The following is a 23,713-nucleotide window of genomic DNA, read 5'->3' as shown; positions in this document are numbered from 1 at the left end:
AAAGATTTTGAAAATATAACGACCAAAACTTCCCAATTTTGGCTGGGCAAAGTGGCTCACACCTCTAATCTCAGCACTTTGGGAGGCCAAGGCAGGCAGATCATTTGAGGTCAGGAGTTCGAGACCAGCTTGGCTAACGTGGTAAATCCCCGTTTCTACTAAAAATACAAAAAAAAAAAAAAAAAAAAAAAAGTTAATCCAGACTTGGTGGCACACACCTGTAATCCCATCTATTTGGGAGGCTGAGGCAGGAAAATAGCTTGAACCCAGGAGGCAGAGGTTGCAGTGAGCTGAGATAGTGCCATTGCACCCCAGCTTCGACAACAAGAGCGAAACTTTATCTCAAAAAAAAAAAACTTCCCAATTTTATGAAAACTGTATACTCACAGTCAGAATGCTCAATGAAGTCTGTGTAGAAGTTTGAAATAAACCATACCAAGGCATAATCAAATTGCTGATAAGAAGTGATAGAGAATTCTTAAATGCAGCTACAGGAAAAATATTACTTCCAAAGGAACAAAAATAAGAAGAGTAGATTCATAGAAGCAATGCTGAAGCAGGAAAGTAAGGGTCTGGAGGCAGGAACCTAAGGCCAATTCACATTGACTTTCCAGAGTTAAATCAAAAGGAAAACCCCAAATTTCCACACATAAGTAACAAAAGGACTGGAGGCAAACCACCCTTTTTTTCTATGTGGCAGATGGAAAATTGAAGGTATTTCTGTTGGTTGCTTTCTGCCACCAATCAGACGTTTGTATAGGAGTGTAACTTTGTGACTTCACTTTAGCCTCTGATTGGTTGCTTTCTGCAACTTATCAGGCAACTAATCAGACTGATTCCCAGCCAAGTCTTTGTTTGCATAGAAGCCTAACTTTGTAACTTCACTTTAGCCTCTGACTGGTTGCTTTCTGCAACCAGAGGCTCACACAGGGTGTAACATTTGTAACTTAACTTCAGCCTCTCATTGGGGGCCACTACTTCATTTCCATAGGGTGTACACCAAGTAACCAATGGGAAACCTCTAGAGAGTATTTAAACCCCAGAAAATTATATAATGGGACCCTTGAGCCCCTATGCTCCAACCCGCTCCACACTGTGAAGTGTACTTTCATTTTCCACAAATCTCTGCTTTTTTTGCTTCATTCTTTCCCCGCTTTGTTTGTGCATTTTGTCCAATTCTTTGTTCAAGATGCTGAGAACCTAGATACCCTCCATTGGTAACAATGCAATCCAGACAGTATAGGAGCAACATCTTTAAAGTACTGAAAGTAAGGGAAAATGTCAACCTAGATTTCAAAATTTGATAAAAATATCTTTCAAAATTACACCAGGTGTGGTAGTGCATACCTGTAATCCCAGCTACTCAAGAGGCTGGGGCAGGAGGATCACCTGAGCTCAAGAATTTGAGTCCAGCCTGGGACTCTGCTTCTTAAAAAAAAAAAAAAAAAAAAACTTTCAAAACTGAAGGCAAATAGTTTTTCAGAAACAGAGAATTCAAAATGACACCATATGAAAATCCTCTGAGGAATGAAGAGTATGGCAGTGTAACTATGTGGGTGCTTACCAGATTCCCTCTCAACTCCAAACGCATTCTTCTCTGCCCTGCTTTACGTAACGGAGATGGACCCTGTAAAACTTTCTCCTTTGCCAGCTGGCACAATGTTAACCTTTGTCAGTAGATGGCACTGGAGGAATACTCTAGAAGGAAGGGGCTTCTCTCTTCCCATTACACTGTTCTCTAGCTTGCTTGCTCCAGTGGAAGTGTGTATTGTGCAAGACTCCCAATAGCCCTCCCAGGGACCAACTCCCCAGCAAGTCTCAGTGACACATGTACACACTCATGACTAGTTTACTGACAAGTTTTGTCAGCACTCCAGAGAGCAGCTACCCAGCAAGTTTAAGAGCACTGTTGCCCAGGCTGGAATGCAGTGGTGCAAACGCAGTGAGTGCACACTGTAGCCTTGACCTCCTGGGCTCAAGCAATCCTTCCACCTCAGCCTCCCAAGTAGCTGGGACCATAGATCCACACCAGTATGTCTAGCTAATTTTTTTGTTTTTCGTACAGATGAGGGTCTCACCATTCTACTGACTTGTATTGGCACCCCAGAGGGGCAAAAGCCTTCAGCACCTCAAATGTTTCCAGCATCCAGTGGACCACACCTTCTCCAACAAGATCTGAATCTCAGCCTTGCAGTTGGTGGGCTGGCCATCATCCAGATTTATTCCATCCTTGCTATTCTGCCTCAGACCTAGAGGTAGTGGCCACTCTCTCTACTGTTATTCTGTATCTTTAGTGTTCTCTTTATGCCTTAGAGTTAATTCCCCATTAATGGTAAATAATTCTTTATATTAAACTTTCCATATTCAAATTACTGCATGGTTTCTGTCCTCTGACTGATACAGGATTGGTAGTGGCAGTAGCCACAGGAGACAGACACACAAAGATGGGACTCAGAACTGGTTTTCATTGTATCCTTGGGCTTCAGTACAGGACTCAAGCAGGAACTAGTTTGGTAATAATCTTGCATATGCAGGGGCATCATAGTTAACCAAGCTGTCACTTGTGATTGGTGATGATGAAATGCCAACTAAAGCAAGTACCTTGGGAACCCAAATAGCTGTTGCACTTAACTAGTAAAGCAGTAATGATGGCTACAAAGTCTGTTATGTGAGATGAATTCTCTAAGTGCTCTTGTGCATTTCTGAAGAAAATAACAAGTTCAGGTCCATTAAGTCAGCTCAAGTCACAGTCAAAGAAACAGAGACCTTTCATGACAACCTTAAATTTTTTTTTCTTTTTTTGTGACAGGCACCCAGGCTGGAGTGCAGTGGCGTGATCTCAGCTTACTGCAACTTCTGCCTCCCATCTCATCATCAAGCCATCCTCCCATCTCAGTCTCCTGAGTAACTGGTACTACAGGTGTATGCCACCATGCCTGGCTAAATTTTGTGATCTAATTTTAATAATCTTAATTCTTATAACCAGGTTGATATGGATGAAAATCAAAAGCAAAATTTAATTGTGCGAACTGCTGAATTACAAAATTAGTTGAATTCAGTCTCGCCAAGTTTATTGTGTGGAAAGTAACAGCAGATGGAGTAAGACTTTATTTCAAAAAAAAAAAAAAAAAGAAAAAGTAAGAGCAGGCCAGGCCAGGAGCAGTGGCTCACGCCTGTAATCCTGGCACTTTGGGATGCCAGGGCAGGTGGATCAACTAAGGCCAGGAATTTGAGACCAACCTGACCAACATGGTGAAACTCCATCTTTAGTAAAAATACAAAATTAGCCAGGCATGGTGGTGTACACCTATAATCCCAGATACTCAGGAGGCTGAGGCAGGAAAATCGCCTGAACCAGGGAGGCAGAGGTTGCAGTGAGCAGAGACCATGCCATTGCACTCCAGCCTGGGCAATAAGAGTGAAACTCATCTCGGGGGGAAAAAAAAAGAAAAAGTAAGAGCAATTACTGGGAAATAATGGGACCTTGAAACTTCAAATGGGAATATCTGGTTGTATCAGAATGAAACTAAAAATTTCAAATTTCTACCTGCCCTCTGTATCTAAAAATGGCAGCCTTCTTTTGCTGGAAAATCATGTGAAATCCTTATGTGCAGCAGATCCACTACACGAGGACGTTCATTCTCCTCAAAACCAACCACAGGTAACCCAGTCACTAGAACCATAACTAGGGTCAAATCTTAGCATGTTGTAGGGGGACAGGTACACACAATGACCCAACAGGAAACAGCTTTACAGGCCAAAAAATTCCAAGATTTTTCTAATATATAAAAGCAGGAATCTGGGAGACATGTGAAAAGAGAGTCTCAGGATATTTTACACTAAGGTGGTTAGAATTTACTGATATGAGATGCACGTAATACAGATTCTGAATTGAATATGTTAGCTTATGTAGCTGGAGGTATCTCTAACGGCTTCCTTGGTTGCTGACTGAAACTCAGATTCAACAATAGCCTACATTTAATGAGTTTGAGATAGTAGACTTCACTGGCATTATCTGGAAGAGGGAATCCTGAAGTGGATTCATCCTCTGCAAACTGCACACCTATCACCCAACTACATTCTCTGAGAAGGCCCAGGAGACATTCTGTTAGTAAGGGGAACACTGATATCCTTGAAAAGCTCTATGGCTGTTCTACTTTGAAGGTCAGGGATAACTGTAGAAAATGCCACCACTGAGATGGGCTCCTTGAATTCACCGAGGATAATGGGATACCAAAGTAGCAGAGGCCAAATGGCAATATTTAACCCCAAAGATAAGGACAGCAGGGACATACCGGTAATCAGAATGTTTTGGCCAGCAGGGATCTTTGGCAGTGGCTAATTGATCACGATGTTCCTAGGAATGAAATAGATGGGCAGTTTAATCTACATAACAGAAAAATGTCTAAATCTGGTGGCCAAAACCCAACTTGAGTCATCACAATGCAAGCCATGGATATTTGCCCAGTTTCCAAACCTAGTCAATTCACAGACCCAGCCAGAGACTCTTGACTGAGGACAGACTGGGTCCCCTTGAGGAAGGACTCTGCACCATTACTGTAAGTATATACCATAAATCTTCCTCCAAGTCTTCCCCAAAGGAATAGGCACCCATTTAGCAGAGCTGTGGTTCTCAACCAGGGCTATTTTGCTTCCCATATCTAGAAAATCTGGCAATGTCTGGAGGCAGTTTTGGTTGTCACAACTTGGGAGTGCTGTAGAAATCTAGTGGATAGAAACCAGGGATGCCTAAATGTCCTACAATGTACAGAACAGTCCCCACAACTATCTGACCCTAAAAGTCGCTACATAATCTACACCCTGTTATTCCCTTGATCTCATCTCCTGTTATTCACCACCTTGCTCACTCATGTTCAGCTACTGCCTCTATGCTGCCTCTTTGCTGTTCACAAAACATATACAACACTCTCCGGCCTCATAATCTTAGCCTTTCCTGTTCCTTCTACCTGGAATATTCCTCCTATCACTTAGCCTTTCCTGTTCCTTCTACCTGGAATATTCCTCCTATCAGATACTCACATGGCTTCTCATTTCCTTCAGATCTTTGCTTAATTGCCACTGTTCAGAACTGCAATACCCCTTCCACCAAAGTATACTGTAGCTCTATTGTCTGCTTTATCTTACTCTATAGAAATGTTTTATTTAAAAATGTTCAAATTAATTATTTGTTTAGCAGTTACTCCCACTCCTATCCTTGGAATGTAAACTCCATAGGGCACAGATTTGCTCCATTTTATTCATTATGTATCCTCTGTACCTACGATGGTTCCTCATACATAATAGGCACTCAAACATTTATTGAATGAAAGCATGAATGGTGAATGGAATAGAAATTAGGGATGTGGAGCACAGTGGAATTTAAAATGATTCCTGAAGTGGTTATCTATTATTTTTATCTGTTCAATACCTTGTTCTGAAAAGTCAGTTCTCTTTGATATTTCAAAGACATTTACCTTTTTTAAAATGTGACCATTTTTTCAATGTAGGCAAATCTCATTCTTTTGAATTAATATTTTTGTTTATGCTTGGAAAGGCATTCCTCATCCCAAGATACTCATCTACATTTTCTTTCAGTACTTTAATAGTTTCATTTTCTTATATTCATATATTGAATCCAAATCTTATATTCATATATTAAATCTGATAGGAGGAATATTCCAGGTAGAAGGAACAGCAAGGGCTAAGATTATGAGGGCAGAGAGAGTTGTATATATTGAATCCAAATAGGGTACGTATTGGCATTTCAAATAAGAAAGAGATCTAACTTTATTTTTTCCCCAAAATGGCCAGTAGACCATCCAAACATGAATGATCTATATACTCTACTGTTACACAAACATGAATCTGTTTATTTGTAACAGTGTCTGCCTTCCCATACCAGTATCATATTTAAGATCCTACTATAGAGCAAGGGTCTATATTTTCCTACTGCCCTCTGCCTTCATAATTCCTCTAATTCAAAATTGTCTTGCCTTTCAAATATTATTCTCCCCTCTCTATCATCAAATAGAATAATTTTTTAAACTCCCACTGGGATACTAATGAAATAAGATTAATGTCACGGAATACATATTTTTATATATTTTTTCCATCCAGGAACATGATATACCACTCTATTTTTATCAAGTCCCAGAGTTTACACATAGTTTATGAAAATAGCATATGAAGATCATATAAAGAAGCAAGCAAAGTATTAAGATATGCTGGAACTGAGAACTTCTGAAATTGCCACAGTCAACTTCAAAAAAACAAAAAGACTGAAGATAATGGGAGCAAATATTTTGATTCTTAAATAATTCAAGTGTTCTACAGAATGGAAGGCTAAAAAAGAGTAATGTTTATTCCCACTTCCTAGCATTGATCTCCAGGGCTCCCATGACACTACCCTTGACTTCCACTCTTTCTGCTTTGCTTCAAGAAATTACCACCTAGTATATGCTAGCTATTTCACGTGGACTAACCTATTGAAACCTACTGAAACAGAATTAGACACTATCTGTATTTCCATTTTATCCATCAGGAAAATAAAAAACAGCCAGGCACGGTGGCTCATGCCTGTAATCCTAGCAGTTTGGGAGGCCAAGGCAGGTGGATCACCTGAGGTTAGGAGTTTGAGACCAACTTGGCCAACATGGTGAAACACCGTCTCTACTAAAAATACAAAAACTAGCCAGGTGTGGTAGTGCGTGCCTGTAATCTCAGCTACTCAGGAGGCTGAGGCAGAATTGCTTGAACCCGGGAGGCAGAGGTTGCAGTGAGCTGAGATCCTGCCACTGCACTCCAGCCTGGGCAACAGAGTGAGATTCCATCTCAAAAAAAAAAAAAAAAAAAAAAAAACATGTTAATGGCGGGATATGGTGGCTCAAGCCTGTAGTCCCAGCACTTTGGGAGGCTGAGGGAAGAGGATCACCTGAGACCAGAACTTTGAGACCAGCCTAGGTAACATAGGAAAACCTTGTTCTCTACAAAAAAAACAGGAAAATTAGCCAAGCATGGTGGCATGTGCCTGTAGTCCCAGTTATTCAGGAGACTGAGGTGGGAGGGTCACTTGAGCCCAGGGGTTAGAGGCTATAGAAAGCCATGATCATGCCACCATACTCCAACCTGGGTGACAGAGCAAGAACCTGTCTCAAACAAAAACAAACAAACAAACAAAAAAAAACATGTTAATGGTGTCACAGACACAATTCTATTATGTTAGCAGTACGTACTCTACAATACTTCACCTTCTCCCTTATGTTCTATTTCAGAAGGTCTAGAATAGACGGGGCCTGGGCATTTTCATATTGTAAAGGCGGGTGGGGTGGGGTGGGAGGAAACTCCCTTGGTGTTTCTAAAGCACATTATTAATTAAAAACAACTAAACCACAGGGCACGTGGCTCACACCTGTAATCCCAGAACTTTGGGAGGCCAAGGCAGGTGGATCACCTGAGGTCAGGAGTTCGAAGTCAGCCTGGCTAACATGGTGAAACCCCATCTCCATTAAAAATACAAAAAAATTAGCCAGGCATGGTGGCAGGCACCTGTAATCCCAGCTACTCAGAAGGGTGATGCAGGAGAATTGTTTGAATCCAGGAGGTGGAGGTTGCAGCTACCTGATACCATGCCATTGCACTCCAGGCTGGGTGACACTGAGACTCTGTCTCAAAACAAACCGCTGAGCAATGTGGCATATGCCCATAGTCCCAGCTACTCCGGAGGCTGAGTCGGGAGGATCACTTGAGCCCAGGAGTTCTAGGATATAGTCTGCTAGCTATGCCGACTGGGTGTCTGCACATTAGACATCAATACAGTAATCTCCCAAGTGCAGGGGACCACCAGGTTACTTAAGGAGAAGTGAACTGGCTCAGGTCAGAAATGGAGCAGTTCAAAACTCCCATGCTGATCAGTAGTGGGGTCACACTAGTGAATAGCTACTGCATTCCAGACTGGGCAACATACCAAGACCCTGTCTCTAAAACTAAAACAAAAGACTAAACCAAGATATGCTCTCTCTTAAGTCTTCTGATGCTATCTATCCACTGATTTCTAGAAAATTAAATTTGTGCGCCTGAGTATCTGTGTGTATATTCACTTGCCTGAACCTCTAACTTGGGCTTCAGTTACCAACTAACTTTAGAATTAGTCTTTATTTGCATGACTCAAATAAAAATACTACAGTATCAAAGGGGGAATGTGTTGTAAAAAGGGCCTGCTAAATAGTAACAATCATGGCCAAGTGTGGTGGCTCATGCCTGTAACTTTGGGAGGCCGAAGCAGGTGGATCACCTGAGGTCAGGAGTTGGAGACCAGACTGGCCAACACAAAGTGAAACCCGTCTCTACTAAAAATACAAAAACCAGCTGAGAGTGGTGGTAGACACCTGTAATCCCAGCTACCTGGGAGGCTGAACAGGAGAATCACTTGAACCTGGGAGGCAGAAGTTGCAATGAGCCAAGTTTGTGCCACTGCACTCCAGCCTGGGCAACAAGAGTGAAACTCTGTCCCTAAAAAAAAAAATCACTACCACTACTATTATTGATAATAACTATAGTTACGTCTGGAGACAAAGGGGAAAAGAAAGAAAAAGCTGGTTCTTTAAGGAAGAACAGGTAGAAAGACATCTGGAGACAGAAGAAATAAAATGCTAAAAGGCACAGAAGTTAAATATGACACAAAAAGCATAATCCATAAAAGAAAAAAAATTGAGAAAGTAGACTTCATCAAAATAAAAAATTTCTGCTCTTTGAAAAACACTTAAGAAAATGAAGCTGATGTGGGAAGATCACTTCAGGCCAGAAGTATGAGACCAGCCTGGGCAACAAAGCAAGATCTGGCATCCTGTTTCTGCAAAAAAAGAAAGTGAAGACAAGCCATAAACTGGGAGAAAGTATTTTCAAAACATTAATAAAGGATGTGTATCCAAAATATATAAAGAACTCTCAAAACACAATGTAAGAAGACATACAGTATTTATATGATCCAGTAATCCCACACCTATTTACCCAAGAAAAATGAAAACATGTTTATGTAAACACCTATAGACAGGAAATTCAGGCTGTATTTTTCTGTTAAAAAGAAAACATTACTGAAGACATTATTCAGTGAAGAATCACATCTGAAATTACTTTTAGAATCAGGGCTAAAAAATGTTGTTTCTTGGCAGATGCAATAATGTTCTCTCCACTTAATAATGGAACATACTTAACTAATCATATTCTCTGATCGATCACATTAGAAATATCCATACTTTTCTTTGTCATGGCCCTTATTTCTTTTACTCATATATATCTTTTTGTAAACAGCCTCAAATTCATTGTGGAAAGAGTTAAATTTGAACAAATATGTACATGAAGAAATTAGGGGGAACATAAGCCTCTTCCTTTTATTAATTCTTTGTGGGAATGAAATACCTTGCTTTAAATTTTCTTTCTAATAGCACACTGTTAAAGGCAGTGTACTATTGTTAAAAATATAATATAAGCCAGGCACAGTGGCTCACGTCTGTAATCCCAGCACTTTGGGAGGCCGAGGCGGGTGGATTACCTGAGGTCAACAGATCGAGACCATCCTGGTCAACATGGTGAAACCCCGTCTCTACTAAAAATACAAAAAATTAGCTGGGCATGACGGCGCATGCCTGTAATCCCAGCTACTCGGGAGGCTGAGGCAGGAGAATTGCCTGAACCCAGGAGGCGGAGGTTGCGATGAGCCGAGATCGCGCTATTACACTCCAGCTTGGGTAACGAGCAAAACTCCGTCTCAAAAAAAAAAAAAACAAAAAAATTAGCCAGATGTGGGGGCACACGCCTGTAATCCCAGCTACTCACGAGGCTGAGGCAGGAGAATCACATGAACCTGGGAGACAGAGGTTGTAGTGAGCTGAGATCGCACCACTGCAGCTTGGAAGACAAGAGCAAAACTCGGTCAAAAAAAAAAAATACAGTATATTTTTGGCCAGGCGCAGTGGCTCACACCTGCAATCCCAGCACTTTGGGAGGCTGAGGCGGGTGGATCACTTGAGCCCAGGAGTTTGAGACCAGCCTGGGCAACAGGGAGAAACCCCACCTCGACTAAAAATAGAAAAATTAGAGAGGCATGGTAGTGCGTACCTGTAATCCCTGATACTCGGACGCTGAGGTAGGATGATCACGTGACCCCCAGATGCGGAGGTTACAGTGAGCTGAGATCATACCAGACCACTGTACTCTAGCCTGGGCCACAAAGCAAGACCCTGACTCAAAAAAAAAAGTATATATTTTAAAAACCTATAGGCAAATGTTTATAGTGATTTTATTCATAATCACCAAAAACTAGAAACAACAAAAATATATTACAACTGATGAATCACCAAACTCAGTACATCTATACCATGAACTAGTCAGCAAGACACATGCAACATGGATAAATCTCAAACGCATAATGCTAAATGAAAAAAAGCCAAACTCAAAGGCTACACACTGTAAAGTATGATTAACATGATTTACTCAAAAGGGAAAACTATAGACTAGAAAACAGATGAGTGGCTGCTAGAGACAGAGGAAGGGGGAAGCCTGAATGTAAAGGGGCATAAAAGAATTTGGGTGGTGATAAAAATGTACTGCATCTTGATTATAGTGCTAGTTATACCACTATATGCATTTGTCAAACCTTATAGAACTGTACAATAAAAGGATGAATTTTACTCTATATAATTATACCTCAATAAACCTTATTTCAAAAACATTTATCACATGCCTAAACCAGTGATTTAATTTCTTGAGAACTAGAGCTACAGACAAAAACTATATATAATGCTATTTGGTTTAGCTTCTTTTTTAAAAATAAAAGCTTTATTGAGATAGAATTCATATGTCACATAACTCATCAATTTAAACTGCACAATTTAATTGTGTTTAGTATATTCAGAGTTATACAATCATTTTCACCTGGCCAGGCATGGTGGCTCATTCCTGTAATTCCAACATTTTGGAAGGCCAAGGCAGGAGGACTGTTTGAGGCCAGGAGTTCAAGACCAGTCTGGGCAACACAGCAAGACCCCCATCCCTACAAAAAATAAAAAATAATGAACCAGCCAGGCGTGGTGGCTCATGCCTGTAATCCCAGCACTTCGAGAGGCCGAGGCGGGTGGATCACAAGGTCAAGACATCGAAACCACCCTGGTCAACATGGTGAAACCCCGTCTCTACTAAAAATACAAAAAATTAGCTGGGGCATGGTGGCACGTGCCTGTAATCCCAGCTACTCAGGAGGCTGAGGCAGGAGAATTGCCTGAACCTGGGAGGCGGAGGTTGCGGTGAGCCGAGATCATGCCATTTTGTTCCAGGTAACAAGAGCAAAACTCCGTGTCAAAAAAAAAAAAAAAAAAAAAATTAACCAGGCATGGTGACATACGCCTGTGCCACTGCACTCCAGCCTGAGCAAAAGAGTGAGACTCCATCTCAAAGAAAAAGAAAAAAAGAAAACTGGCAAGTCAATTACTATGATATTGGAGAGGTGGGAGGATCCCTCGAGCTCAAGAGTTCAAGGCTGCAGTGAACTATGATTGCACCACTGCACTCCAGCCTGGGTGACAGAGCCGGATCCTATCTCTAAAAAAAAATAAATAAGTAAATAAAATCAGAAAACAGATTTCTTTATGTATAACAGACTAACATGTAATGTTAATCATGTAAAAAGATACACCTGCACAGAAATATCCTGGAAAGAAATATGCTAAGAGTAAATACTATTAATAGTTATGGCTGAATAAAATATGATTTTTAAAAAACAAGACAATTGAAAAAAAAAGGGGGGGGGGAATTAAAAAAAAAAGAAAATTGGCAAGTCAGGCCAGGCAAGATGGCTCTAAACCCAGCACTTTGGGAGGCCAAGGTGGGTAGATCACTTGAGGTCAGGAGTTCAAGAGCAGGCCAACATGGAAAAACCCTGTCTCTACTAAAAATATAAAAATTAGCTGGGCATCATGGTGCACGTCTGTAATATCAGCTACTCTGGAGGCTGAGGTGGGAGAATCATTTGAGCCTGGGAGCCAGAGGTTGCAGTGAATTGAGATTGTGCCACTGCACTCCAGCCTGAGCAAAACAGTGAGACTCCATCTCAAAGAAAAAGAAAAAAAGAAAACTGGCAAGTCAATCACTATGATATATTATCAGAATTTATATAAATGAATGATATGAAAAGCAGCTATTATACATAAAACAGAATAATCTAAAAAGGTCTTTAGGATATATGATAAAAGTATCTGAACCAGTGGTATTCAACCAGGGGCAATTTTGTTCCTCAAAAGATGTTGGTAATGTCTGCAGACATTTTTAGTTACTACAACTAGTGGGGCAGTGCTACTGGCATCTTAATTGATAATGGGTTAAGTATGCAGCTGAATATTCCACAACGCACAAGACAACACCCCCACAACAAAGAATTACCTGGTCCACAATGCCAACAGTGCAAACGTTGAGAACCCCTGATTTAGACTACACTGTAGGTGTTAGGTAATCATTAGCAATTTTTTTTTTTTTTGAGACAGAGTCTCACTCTGTTGCCAGGCACCAGGCTGGAGTGCAGTGGCACAATCTCGGCTCACTGCAACCTCCACCTCCCGGGTTCAAGCAATTCTCCTATCTCAGCCTCCCAAGTAGCTGGGACTACAGATGCACACCACCAAGCCCAGCTAATGTTTTTGTATTTTCAGTAGAGACAGGGTTTCACCGCGTTGGCCAGGATGGTCTCGATCTCTTGACCTCGTGATCCGTGCGCCTCGGCCTCCCAAAGTGCTGAGATTACAGGCTTGAGCCACTGTGCCCGGCCTCATTAGCAATTTTTTAAATCAGAAAAGTGATCTAAAGTAAGGAAATAAAAACTTCCTCCTGGCAGGACGAGGTGGCTTATGCCTGTAATCCCAGCACTTTGGGAGGCTGAGGCACGTTCACCTGAGGTCGGGAGTTCGAGACCAGCCTGACCAACATGGAGAAACCCCGTCTCTACTAAAAATACAAAAATTAGATGGGCATGGTGACACATGCCTGTAATCCCAGCTACTCAGGAGGCTGAGGCAGGAGAATCGCTTGAACCTGGGAGGCGGAGGTTGTGGTGAGCCAAGATCACACCATTGCACTCCAGCCTAGGCAACAAAAGTGAAACTCCATCTCAGTTAAAAAAAAAAAAAATAGCTTCCTCCTTCATCCCGACCACTGTGTATTCTTTCCCCAGTTTTCCCATCTCAATTAATGGTGCCACCAACTATTTGGCACTGACCCTGCTATCTAGGGGTCAGTGGTCTTCTTTATTTCCCTACGTTCATCAACAAGTACTATCGACTGTACCTCCAAAATATATCCCAACCAATGTCCCAAAATATCAAAATATCCCAAAATATATCCCAACCAATTATCACCATCTACACCCTACTCCAATAATTACCTGAATTACATCAATAGCTTCCTAACTGACCCTCTGTTTCCCATCTTGCTCCCTGAAGTTCATCTCATACACGTCAACCAAAAGAATCTTTTAAAGATATCATACTCTTTAGATCATACATAAAAACCAACATGCTCAGAGAATTATCTATTCTTTCTGCCCCAATCACTATCACATTATCTTATGCTGTCTTGCTCTCTTCACTACCTAAACTTATTTTCTCTATTTCTTTTTTATTTTCTATCTTGCCCCCACGACTAGCACAAAACTTAACTTTCTTGTTTATTATTCTTTGTCTAGCACTTTGAACCATGACTGACACATGTCCTAAGTATTTGTTCAATGAACGAATCTCTCCAATACTAATGGTCTATTTGTTCTATTGGAGACAGAGTAACAATAAATCTGTGCAGGAAAGAGACTGAATCTCCTAAAGTGAACTGATATTCCCAGTGTTAGTCAGCCAGGACACAAATTATAGGTCATGAAGTAAGATCCTTGGAAGAAAGGGAAAAATATAAGTTATTTCCCTCAGATTTCAACCTCTTCCAAGTTTCCAAGAAAAGACACCTTCTGCTCACCATGAGACAACTGAAAGCTCAGCAAGTAGATGCTGCCTATTTCTCCTAGATGAGTCACACATAATACATACATGAATACATACATATTTGTTCTGCAATTCCCTATTATACTAAGCTTTTCATAAAGTCTTGTTTTAAAATAATCACAGCCTGGTCTCAGCTGTGCTGGTTGGAATTAGGCAAAGATTCTGTTGTCAGAGGCTGGGGGCACAAGCAGGGCCTCTACCAAAGCTAGTATGACAGTAGCAAAGATAATCAGAAAGAAACTCTCCCACAAAGAAAAAGTAAATTTTTGATAGGAGTCAGAGCTGTAAGGCAAGCTGCCTTTTGCCACAGGGAAAAACTGTGACCAGTAACCACCTCGGAAAATTGGAATAATACTAAGGGAACCAACTCGTTACCTTAGAGACAAACATATTTTCATTTTAGAAGAAAAATCTGTCTCCAATGTATAAAAATGAATGGGGTAGAGGAAACAGTAAAGAAGGGAGTGGGAAAAGAAGAGTTGTAAAAGCAAGGAAAGTCAAAAGACAAAACACGCAAAATGAGTACCAGAACTAAGGTGGTGGCAGTAGAAAATCAAAAAGGTTTTTAAAATCATATCTGATGTAGTATCAACAAGACTTAGCAATTAAAACTAAATAGTAAGGGAAAGGGAAGAAACAAAAGATGACTCACAGGTTCCTAACTTGGATAACTAGAAGCCAATAACTAACAGAGATAATATATGAAGAATAACAAAGAGCTATGATCTTGCCACTGCATTCCATCCTGGGCAACATAGCAAGACTGTCAATAAATAAATAAATAGAAAAAATAACAAGTTGAGAAGGGAGAGCACTAGGTGTGTGAGCAAGTAATTGGCAGGGAAGGAGAAGATAAGAGTTCAGCTGTAGGCCGGGCGTGGTGGCTCACGCCTGTAAGCTAAGCACTTTGGAGGCCAAGGAGGGCGGAGCACCTGAGGTCGGGAGTTCAAGACCAGACTGACCAACATGGTGTAACCCCGTCTTGAAGAAAAAAAAAAAAAAAAAGAGTTCAGCTGTAGACATAGTGAACTTGAACTTGCAATATTTGTGTGACAGCAAAAAACGAGATTTTGAGTCTTAAAGACAAAAACAGAAGCAAAGAAGTAAAATGCACATAATGTACTTAATGTGTAGATGCTAAAACTACTACTATAAGCTGGTAGTTGATGCCAGTAATCCCAGCACTTTGGGAGGCCAAGGCAGGAGGATTACTTGAGGCCAGGAGTTCAAGGCTAGCCTGGGCAATACAGCAAGCTCCCATCTCTAAAAAAAAAAAAAAAAAAAATTTTTTTTAAATAAGTAAAACTACTACTGTAGAAGAGACTGCCCAAGAAAATACAAGCTGAGGGAATAACACTTATTGAGCATGCAAAAAGAGCAATTCAAGAGGAGAACCATGAGAATGCCATCTGATAAAACAAGGGAAAAGTTGAGGAAGGAAGAGCAACAGAAATAAGAAAGATCAAATAAAGGTCTAAGAAAGGTCAAATAATGCCAGTCACGGTGGCTCATGCCTGTAATCCCAGCACTTTGGGAGGCCGAGGTGGGGGGATCACGAGGTCAGGAGTTTGAGAACAGCCTGGCCAATATGGTGAAACCCCATCTCTACTGAAAATATGAAAATTAGCCAGTTGTGGTGGCGTCTGCCTGTAGTTCCAGCTACTTGGGAAGCTGAGGCAGAAGAAGTCCTTGAATCCGGAAGGCGGAGGTTGCAGTGAGCCGAGATCATGCCACTGCATTCCAACCTGATGACAAAGCAAGACTCCATCTCAAAAAAGAAAAAAAAGAAAGAAAAGTCAAATAAAATAATCTATGAAAAACATCCAATAGATTTGGTGATTATTAGATCATTTCAGTTTTTTTTTTTTTTCTTGTGAGACAGACTCTCGCTTTGTCGCCCAGGCTGGAGTGCAGCGGTATGATCTCAGCTCACTGCAACCTCCGCCTACTGGATTCAAGGGTTTTTTCTGCCACAGCCTCCTGAGTAGCTGGGACTATAGCACACACCACCACACCCGGCTAATTTTTGTATTTTTAGTAGAAATGGGGTTTCACCATATTGGCCAGGCTGTCCTTGAACTCCTGACCTCGTGATCTACTCGCCTCAGCCTCCCAGCTGAGTGCTGGGATTACAGACTTGAGCCACTGTGCCCAGCCTCAGTGTTCTTAAAGAGAAGAATTTCGGTGCCAAAACAGAAAGATAAGCTAGGGCCAGGCAGGGTGGTTCACCCTTATAATCTTTGGGAGGCAGAGGTGGAGGACTGCTTGAGCCCAAGAGTTCAAGACCAGCCTGGACAACATAGGGAGACCCTGTCTCTACCAAAAAAAAAAAAAAAATTTAAGTAGCCAGGCATGGGGGCATGTGCCTGTGGTCCCAGCTACTCAGGTGTCTGAGGTGGGAGGATCACTTGAGCCCAGGAGGTCAAGGCTTCAGTGAGCCATGATCATGCCACTGCATTCCAGCCTGGCCAACAGAGTAAGATCCTGTATCTTTAAAAATAATAATAGGCAGAGGCAGGAAAGCTCAGGACTGAATGGGAAATAAGCAACTGATACCATCTCAGAAAGATTCAAACTTCAAAAAGCTTGTCTGAGTTCAGGCTGTGGTCTCCAGATACCATTTCCCAGTGAAAGGTACTGAGGCTTCTTGCAAAATGGGTTAATTTCAAGTCTGAAGTAGTACATGTATAGATGAGCCTGGTTATATTTTTTGGCCAGACAGAGAGGACTCTTTCAAGGACTACTGGAGTTAAGTCAAAGTGATACAGGTGTTTCAGTATTTTTTAATTCTTGACACTAATGTAAATGAAATTGTTTTCTTAAATATCCTTTGGGGATTGTTCATTTAGTATACAGAAAGGCAACTGATTTTTGTGTTTATGCTGTAACCTGCAACTTTGCTGGATTTCTTACTAATTTACACAGGGTTTTTTTGGCGTAATTTTAGTGTTTTCTACATATAAGATTATGTCAACTCTAAACACAGATAGTTTTACTTCTTCCTTTCCAATTTGAATGCTTTTTATTTCCTTTTTCTTGCTTAACTTCTGGCTAGAACTTCTAATACTACATTGAACAGACATGACGAAAGAATGCATCCTCATCTTGTTCCTGATCTTAGGATAAAACCTCTCAGTCTTTCACCACTGAGTATGATGTAGGTGATGATTTTTCATGGGTAGCCTTTATCATGTTGAGGAAACTCCCCTCTATTCCTAACTTTATTAAAGTTCTTTTATAATAGAAAGGATGTTAGTTTTTCTTCCTTTTTTTTTTTTTTTTTTTTTGTAGAGATGGGGTTTCTCCATGTTGGTCAGGCTGGTCTCAAACCCCCGACCTCACGTGATCCACTCGCTTCAGCCTCCCAAAGTGTTGGGATTACAGGCATGAGCCACCTCTCCCGGCCGTTAGTTTCTCTTTAATGCTTTCTCTGCATCAACTGAGATGATGTAGTTATTCCTCAGTATTTGTGGGGGACTGGATCCAGGACCCCCCCCAAAGATACCAAACTCCTTGAATGCTCAAGCCCCTTATATACAGTATTTGCATATAACCTACACATTTCCTCTTATACAATTTAAATCATCTCTAGATGACTTATAACACCTAATACAATGCAAATACTATGCAAATAGCTGTTATACTATATTTTAAAATTTTGTATTTTTCCCCCCTCTGGTCCTTGATTCAGGAATAAATTTGTATTATCTTTTATTGTTTTTTTTTTCCCAAATATTTTTGATCTGCAGTTTGTTGAATCTGCAGATGTGGAACCCACAGATACAAAGGACAGACTGTAATGAGTTCTTTTTTTCCTTCATTCTACTAATGTAGTAGATTATACTGATTGATACTTGAGAATAAATTTAACCAAGGAAGCACAAGACTTGTACACTAAAAGACTTGAACAAAATATTCCTGAAAGAAATAAAAGAAGACCAAAAAATGGAAAGACATCCATGTTCACAAACTGGAAAACTTAACACTGTCAAGATGACAATACTACCCTTGATTTACAAATTCAATTTGATCCCTGTCAAAATTCTAATAACTCTTTCTTCAGAAATAGGAAAAAAAAAACTTAAATTTCATGTGAAATTTCAACACACCCCAAAGAGGCAAAACAATCTTGAAAAAAAAAAAATGTTGAGGACTCACCCTTCCTAATTTCAAACCTACTACAAAGCTACAGTAATCAAAACAGTGTAGTACTGACACAAGAACAGGCATACGGAATTGAAAGTCCAGAAATAAAATCTCACATTTGTGGTTGTTATGGTCTAAATGTCTGTATCCTTCTTCCCCAGATTTATATGTTGAAGCCTCGACCCCTTGCAGAGGGGTACTTTAAAACGTAATCAGATAGATGAGGTAATGAGAGTAGAGTGCTCATGATGTGATTAATGCCCTTCTAAGAAGAAACACCAGAAAGCTTACATTCTCTCTCACCTCACAAACACTAAGAAATCATATGAACACAGAACAAGGTAGTGGCTACCTACAAGCTAAGAGAAAAGGCCTGAAAGTAAAACCTACCTTGTGGGCACTTTGATCTTGGACTTCCCAGCTTCCTGAACTGTAAGAAATAAATTTGTCTGGGCCGGGCGCAGTGGCTCATGCCTGTAATCCTAGCACTCTGGGAGGCCAAGGTGGGTGGATCTCCTGAGGTCAGGAGTTCAGGACCAGCCTGGCCATCATGGTGAAACCCCATCTTTAAAAAAAATTAAAAATAAAAATAAAAATAAAAAAAAGAAATAAATTTGTTTTTAAGCCACCCAGACTATGACACTGTGTTACAACAGCCCAAACTGACTTTCAACAAGGGTGCCAAGACTACTCAACAAGGAAAGAACAGGCTCTTCAACAAAAGGTGCTATGAAAACTGGATATCTATAAACAAAAGATTGAAACTGGACACTTAATTTGTACCATAAACAAACATTAACTCAAGATGGATTAAAGACCTAAATTAAAGAGCTAAACTCTAAAACTCTTAGAAGAAAACATAGGAGAAAATCTACATGAACTTAGATGTGGCAATAGCATCTTAAATATGACACCAAAAGCATAAACTACAAAAGAAAAACACAAATTGGATTTCATTAAAATTTAAAACTTTTGTGTATCAAGGCCACTATTATGAGGGTGAAAAGACAATCTTACAGAATGGGACAAAAAATTTGCAATTTACTTATGTGGTAAGAGTTTAATATTTAGAATATAAAAACAATTCCTAAAACTCAACAACAAAAAGACAAGCAACTCAATTTTAAAAAATGGACAAAGGACTTAACATTTCTCAAGAGAACATATACAAAAGGCCAATAAACACATGAAAAAATGTTCAGCATCACTAATTACTGGAAAAATTCAAATCCAGACCACAGTAAGACACCACTTCAGACACACTAGGACAGTTATTAATCAGAAACAAAATACTCTGAAAGGCTGACGCAGGTGGATCACTTGAAGTCAGGAGTTCAAGACTGGTCTGGACAACATGGTGAAGCCCCATCTCTACTAAAAGTTAAAAAAAAAAAAAAATTAGCCGGCATGGTGGCTCACACCTGTAATCCCAGCACTTTGGGAGGCCGAGGCGGGTGGATCACCTGAGGTCAGGAGTTCAAGACCAGCCTGGCCAACATGGCAAAACCCCATCTCTACTAAAAATACAAAAATTCATCCAGTGTTGTGGCACATGCCTGTAATCCCAGCTACCTGGGAGGCTGAGGCAGGAGAATCACCTGAACCCAGGAGGTGGAAGGTGGAGGTTGCAGTGAGCTGAGATGGCACCACTGCACTCCAGCCTCGGTGACAGAGTAAGACTCCATCTAAAAAAGAAAACACACACACACACACACACACACACACACACACACACACACACACAGAAAATAACAAGTACTGGTGAGGATACAGAGAAGCTGGAGCCCTCATGCATTCATTGCTGGTGCAAATGGAAAATGGTATAGCCCCTGTGCAAAAGGTTCCTCAAAAAGATAAACAGAGGCTGGGCAGGCATGGTGGCTCACACCTGTAATCTCAGCACTTTGAGATGACAAGGCAGGTGCATCACTTGAGCTCAGGAGTTCAAGCCAGCCTTGGTAACATGGCAAAACCCTATCTCTACAAGAAAAACAAAAATTCGCTGGGCATAGTGTTGTACACCTGTAGTCCCAGCTACTTGTGGGGCTGAAGTGGGAGGATAGCTTAAACCAGGGAGGTAGAGGCTGCAGTGAGCCATGATCACACCACTGCATTCCAGCCTGTGCAACACAGTGAGAGCCTATCTCAAAAATTGAATAAATAAAAATAAACAAAATTCCTATATAACCCAGTAAATCCACTTCTAGGTATATATCTGTCCAATCTGTTCTGTCTTGCTGTAACAGAATACCTGAGATTGAGTAATTGATAAAGGAAAAACGTTTATGTGGCTCACAATTCTGGTGGTTGGAAAGTCCAAAAGCATGGCACTGGGGTTAGGGCCATGTGCTGCACCACAACATGAAAAAGCAGAAAGGCAAGGGGGCAAATAGGCACACAAAAGGCGGAACTTTGCTTGTAACAACTCATTAGGGCAGTGTCCCATGATCCAAACACCTCCCACTAGGCCCCACCTCCTTATACTGCCATATTGGGAATCAAATTTCAACATAAGTTTTAAAAGAAACACATTCAAACCATAGCAATATCAGAAAGAATTGCAAGCAAGGACTCAGATACTTACATACCAATGTTTATAGCAACATTATTCACAATAGCCAAAAGGTGTCTGTCTATGGATGAATGGATAAACAAAATGTATATGCACACAATGGAATATTTTGCAGCTATAAAAAGAATGAGAAGTTCTGATACATACTATAGCTAGGTAAACCTTGAAAATATTATGCTAAGTGATATAAGTCAGACACCAAAGGACAAATATTGTATGAGTCCACTTATATGAAATATCTACAACAGGCAACTTCATAGACACAGAAAGTAATTTCAAGTTTACCAGCGGTTGGGGCGAGAGGCCATATGGAGTTACTGCATAACATGTAGAGTTTCTAATAGGGGTGAAATAAATAATGGTGATGATCGTAAACATTGTTTATATACTTAATGCCGGTGAATTATACACCTAAAGTTGTTAAAAATGGTAAACATCATGTTACATATATATTTATTACATGATTTGCTTTCTGATAAGTTATAATTATATAAAATTAAGGAGGTACACAGTGGTGTTTTGATATACAGGTATGCATAAAGTGTGGAATGACTGAAATTAAGCAAATTAACATATCTATCACATTAAATACTTATTTACATCACCTAACTACAACTTTCCTTTTTTTTTTTTTTTTTTTTTGAGACGAAGTTTCACTCTTGTTACCCAGGCTGGAGTGCAATGGCGCGATCTCGGCTCACTGCAACCTCCGCCTCCTGGGTTCAAGCAATTCTCCTGCCTCAGCCTCCCGAGTAGCTGGGAGGACAGGCGTGTGTCACCATGCCCTGCTAATTTTTGTATTTTTTAGTAGAGACGGGGTTTCACCATGTTGACCAGGATGGTCTCGATCTCTTGACCCCGTGATCCACCCGCCTTGGCCTCCCACAGTGCTGGGATTATAGGCGTGAGCCACCACGCCCGGCCCCCTAACAACAACTTTCTACTCTTTGACCAGTATGTTCCCGTCCCTCCCTTCCATCCCCCATGCTCTGGCAACTACCATTCTACTCTCTGCTTCTAAGACTTCTACTGTTTTAGATTCCACATTAAGTGAGAAGATGCAGTTTTCATCTTCCTGTGCCTGGCTTATTTCACTTTGTTACGTACATTTTAACACTTTTTTTAAACTTAAGGGAATTTTTTAAATATAAAAAAAGCAACTGTTGGCTGGGTGCAGTGGCTCATGCCTGTAATCCCAGCACTTTGGGAGTCCAAGGCGGGTGGATCACAAGGTCAAGAGATCAAGACCATTCTGGCCAACACAGTGAAACCGTGTCTCTACTAAAATACAAAATTTAGCTGGGCGTGGTGGCACACACCTGTAGTCCCCACTACTCGGGAGGCTGAGGCAGAATTGCTTGAACCCGGGAGGCGGAGGTTACAGTGAGCCAAGATCGCACCACTGCACTCCAGCCTGGTAAAAAAGCGAGACTCTGTCTCAAAAAAAAAAAAAAAAAAAAAAAGCAATTGTCAAAAAAAAATACAGGTGCCAACCTTGAAGACCATGTTGTGGGTTAAACTGTAGTCCCAAAGAGATATGTCCACCCAGACCCTCAGAATATGACTTTATTTAATAAAGTTCTTTGCTGGTGTAGTTACTCTAAGGGTCTTGGGATGAAATCATCTTGAATTAGAACGAGCCCTAAATCTAATCAACAGTGTCCTTAGAGGAGACAGAAATGAAGACGAGAGACACAGAGAGAAGGCCATGTAAAGACAGAGGTAAAGAATGGAGTAATCTACTACAAATCAAGGAACACGTGGAATCACCAGAGGGCTCAAAGAGACAAGGAAGGATTCTTCCCCAAAGCCTTCAGAGAAAGCATGGCCTTGCCAACATGCTGATTTCAAACTTTTAGCCTCTAGAACCGTGAGATGATAAATTTCTAAAATTTTAAACCACGAAGTTTGTGGTAATTTCTTATGGCAAACCTAGGAAACTAATACAGATTTTAGTACATGGAAGTAGGGTGCTGCTTTAATTTTAATATCTAAAAATGTGAAGGTGGGCCAGGCATGGTGGCTTATGCCTGTAGTCCCAACACTTTAGGAGGCCGAGGTGTAAGGATTGCTTGAGTTCATGAGTTCAAGATCAGCCTGTTCAACATGGTGAAATACCATCTCTATTAAAAAATTTTAAAAAAGAAAAAGAAAGAGAGAGAAAGTGAGAAAGAAAGGGAAAGGAAAGGAAAGGAAGACAGGAAGAAAGAAAGAAAAGAAAAAAGAAAAGATAAAAATGTAAAAGTGGCTTTGAAATTGGGTAACAGGCTGAAAGAGTTTTGAGATGCATGATTTTAAAAAAGTATAGACTGCCTTGAAGACATGGTGGTAGAATTATCAATATCAAAGGCAATTCTGGTTAGGGTTTAGAAGATTGTGATGAACAACTAAGAGAAAGCTTCTGTAGTCTTAGAGAATACAGGCTGAGTGCAGTGGCTCATGCCTGTAATCCCAGAACTCTGGGAGGCTGAGGTGGGCAGATCACGAGGTCAAGAGATCAAGACCATCCTGGCAAACGTAGTGAAACCCAGTCTCTACTAAAAATACAAAACTTAGCTGTGCATGGTGGCACACACCTGTAGTCCCAGCTACTTGGGAGGCTAAGGCAGGAGAATCACTTGAACCCGGGAGACAGAGGTTGCAGTGAGCCAAGATCGCGCCACTGCACTCCAGCATGGAGACAGAGCAAGACTCCCTCTCAAAAAAAAATGTTAAAAAATGTTAAAAAGATAATACATACACAGAATCATGAACATTCTGATTCATATCAATATTTTGGTTAAGAATGCTTCTGTTGCTGTCTCAGAAGTAAATACAGAATATGTGACTGGGAACTGGAAGAAAGGTGATCCATATTATAAAGTGGCTGAATTATGTTCTACTGTTGGATAGAAAGGAGAATCTGGAAGCCATGAATTTGAGTATTTAGCCTGGGAGATTTCCAAGCAAAGTGTTGAAGGTACAG

General features: G+C 40.7%; 1 protein-coding gene across 4 annotated transcripts in view; it reads right to left on the bottom strand.

Annotated features, from left to right (window-relative positions):
- The window catches only part of ZMYM4 (zinc finger MYM-type containing 4), a 155,129-nt gene that overhangs the window by 118,963 nt on the left and 12,453 nt on the right, over positions 1-23,713 (bottom strand). For 2 of the 4 annotated variants that reach the window (XM_012439931.3, XM_021677160.2), the window contains exon 2: positions 4,296-4,357. The exons of the other annotated variants lie outside the window; for them this stretch is intronic. The gene's annotated coding sequence lies outside the window, so the exon portion shown is untranslated. The remainder of the gene's footprint in view (positions 1-4,295; positions 4,358-23,713) is intronic. 4 annotated transcript variants of the gene reach the window in all.

This window comes from Aotus nancymaae, unplaced genomic scaffold, assembly GCF_030222135.1.
Source record: "Aotus nancymaae isolate 86718 unplaced genomic scaffold, 86718_ANA_hifiasm-v0.15.2.pri h1tg000053l, whole genome shotgun sequence".
Lineage (NCBI taxonomy): Eukaryota > Metazoa > Chordata > Mammalia > Primates > Aotidae > Aotus > Aotus nancymaae.
This window is presented reverse-complemented; position numbering and strand designations above follow the sequence as displayed.